Source organism: Fragaria vesca, linkage group LG5 (assembly GCF_000184155.1).
Source record: "Fragaria vesca subsp. vesca linkage group LG5, FraVesHawaii_1.0, whole genome shotgun sequence".
NCBI classification, from domain to species: Eukaryota; Viridiplantae; Streptophyta; class Magnoliopsida; order Rosales; family Rosaceae; genus Fragaria; species Fragaria vesca.
Window position 1 is genome coordinate 27115721 of NC_020495.1, and position 3297 is coordinate 27119017.

Sequence of the window (3297 nt, forward strand, 5' to 3'; positions counted from 1 at the left end):
CACATTAACTGTCTCTTGTATCCAAGGCCTCAGGTGTAGGCCTCTAAGTGTATGATATGAAATTCAAACCTCTTGCCAGGTAAGAACATTGTCTTACATTTCAGCAAATCACATAATCTCTTTTTGGATTTTTTATATTTCAATGCAAGAAATAAAACGGAACTGAAAAGCAAAAAGAAAGAAGGAAACTCAACATGATTAGTTACCCTTCGAAAGGCCAAGGGGGAGGCCACCAATGCTTCACTCCAAGCCTTAACATGTTGACATTCGCAGCATGAGACTCTCTCTTGCGAGAACTTCCGAGTGTTGAGCAGAGATGCTTTGTGTCACTCACTTGAAAATTTTGGAAACGCTGCTCGTAGGGCATGTCGCTTAGCCCCCCATGCGTCTCCGCCATTCGACAAAGCATAATCTTTAATTGAACTTTTGCAGATGGTATAGAGTAGAGATCCGCCTTGTCACCAACTACCATGTCGTAGTGCATGATGTCTTCAAAGGTAGCTACCAATTGGCTGTCATAAGAAACCACTTGCTGGTTTATATTTTTATCAACAAGAGATTCAAAGTAGACCTCCTGTGTGTGAGACTTACTGATGTTGGAGGCAAAGCTCAATTTGTAGTTATCGACGCACTCATCATAAATTGGCTCTTTGTAAAAATCATAAACGTCGTCGAAGTTAGTTTTGATTATAAGGAGAAAATGAAAATTTTCTAGGAGATTCTAAACACAAATCAGCATGCTAACAAATATCAATAATCACAATAAAAATAAACAAAAGGAACAGTGGTGGAGAGAATACCTTCCAGCCTTCAACTGTACCCATTTTAACATTCAGTATTATCTCCCAGGCATTCTGTTGGCAGACTTTAAGTGTATCTCCAACAGTTTCCCTAAGGAATGTAGCATCTTTAGTCTTGATGACCTGAAAACCAAGGCCAATTATTAAAGGTTATTAATATAACGAATAATGCAAACTACATTCTTTGTGGTGAGGTAGATACTAAGCAAGAGTAATTACATGAGGAACAAATTCTCTTTTAATAGGCAACTGGACTTGTGTAGATGAGATGACATGACCAGCTTCAACCTAGCATGCAGAATGCAAAAGCTTAGCAGTTATGGTTAAGAAAAACTCCTTTGCTGATGATGAAGCCCATAGAGTATGCCACGGAGCTGACTGCGACTCAATATGATAAGTCTTCTAGGGTTCAATCAAGGGAAGGGATAAATTTCCAGATCCAAGTTCATATCTATCTCCATGAGCGGCCTAGTAGAATTCCAATGCTCTTGTTGTTTCATAAAAGTGAGTGTTTGTAACCTGCAGAGGGAAGTTCAGCTCCTGCCAGATGTAACAAATATATGCAGAAAGCTAAGTATGTGAGAAGTACCTTTAGTGTTCCTTCACTAAATGAAACCTTGATTTGCTGGTACACATACTTCACTTCTGAAGTAATAATCAAAGCCCAGATTAGATTGGCAGTCGACAAAACATCCTAGTATTTTCTGTACTTTCTTAAGGAACTCCAAGGAATGTGGTGATTGTAAAAATAAGACAGATCATCAACTTACCATGCATTGCAGGATGAGGAGTTTGATCAGGCCACACAAGACCATTCAGACAGAAGTTTAAATCATTAGGAACATCACCAAAGTCACCACCATATGCCTAGAGTTTAGTGCCATCAGCACTATCTTTCAGTAAGCCCTGTAAACCAAGACAAAATATATTACCCCCTTAAAAATTCTGCTTCTGAACAAATAGGAAAGTTTATTTTTATGTACGTATAAACTATAAAAGTTATAAAGAAAAGCCAGCAAATCACAAATTACGAATTAATTAAAATCATAAGGCTTCAATAATCTATTCATATCAACTGAGATAGGTTAACAGTATTGTCAACCCTGTTGAGCACATGAAGTGTAGAAAGCATCACTTGTCAAATGCGTCACTCATCCTAGTCAAATGCCCAGGGACCAAGATTTAGCCCAAATCAAATTATTTGGAATATGCTCTATGAGTGTGCTTTATTCACAGTGACATAGAACCAGAGACAGATTAAAGTGATTTTTCATTGACTAAAATTGTTTAGAAATAATGAAAGGTAACTTAAGAACACTAGAGATACCTGACATGATCAACCCAATCCCAGACAAAGCCATCTTGAACACCAACATGTACATATGAATCATCTAACCTGGTCTTCACAAGTCCAGGACATGTCATTTTGGTCTGAAGTCCTGGACATGTATGAGATGCATTTTGCAAGGGAAATCAATTCTGTTACAACCCGAACTTCAATTCCTCTTTACCACCATTCCCCACAACAACCATTTCAACACCTAAGTCACCAAAGTATTATTAGCCAATCTCTAACCGAAACTGAAATCAAAATCGAACATGCTCTAAGCCTTACCTTGATTAATTCCCTGCATGACCAAATCAGCAGCTCTCTTCCTCTCCAAAACTTGTTGTTGTAGATCCCCAAATCTCATGCATCTGCCCCAAAATCGACGAAGACACAGTACTCCACACCTCATAGATACCAAAACAGCTGATAATCCAGTTCAGTACAGAGGCTTCGACTAAGAAAAGGAAGACGAGGTTACCTATCAAATACTGAGAGCGGCGGAGCTAGGGTGGAGCCACGGCGGCTCTGATCGCGGTGAAGGGTTGCTCGCTCCAATGGTGGCTGAGTCCATAGATGGCCGGAGATCAAGCGACGGTGTCGCTGTGGACCGAGTCCGCCAACCACTCTTCATATTCCGGCATCCAGCTACGGCGTTGTTTCATCTCCGAACCCACGTTTCATCTCCAAATATCTCAGAGAACAATACAACCTTTGCGTTTGTAAACCATGTCCTTTTGGTAATTTCACTTGTTAAGATCGTTTACAAGCCAACCATAACATGGTAAAAATCAGTTTAACCCCATTTCTACCCCACTAACTAACGTCCCTCCTTTTCTCCGTTTTTCAACGGTAACATACATACATCATGGATAAATTAAGATACAAATTTGCTCCACCCTTACTTCACCACCCTCATCCCCACCCACCTGATTAAATGCCACATGTCCTATCTTTTAATTACTCTAACCATGGTTAACAACATTTATTTATAATAACAAATTATATTATATTCTAATTTTACTTTAATTCACTCTTTTCTTTTCTTTTCATTTTCTAAATAAAATAACAAAACCTAACAAATTTAGGACTCCTCAAGATTAAACAAGATAATTTCTGGGTTTTACACATTTGACTCACTTTGAATTCTAGATTCAGTCCACTTTGATA

The 3297-nt window shown here is 38.7% G+C and overlaps 1 non-coding gene across 1 annotated transcript; it reads right to left on the reverse strand.

Annotated features, from left to right (window-relative positions):
• Nucleotides 1–759: 759 nt before the first annotated feature.
• On the reverse strand, nucleotides 760–2701 carry LOC101305077. Its single transcript, XR_184768.1, has 6 exons — nucleotides 2416–2701; nucleotides 2128–2341; nucleotides 1571–1706; nucleotides 1390–1445; nucleotides 1020–1319; nucleotides 760–923 (listed from the first exon to the last, which is right to left on the reverse strand). It is a non-coding gene; the product is annotated as an uncharacterized LOC101305077 (transcript).
• Between the last annotated feature and the right edge of the window lie 596 nt (nucleotides 2702–3297).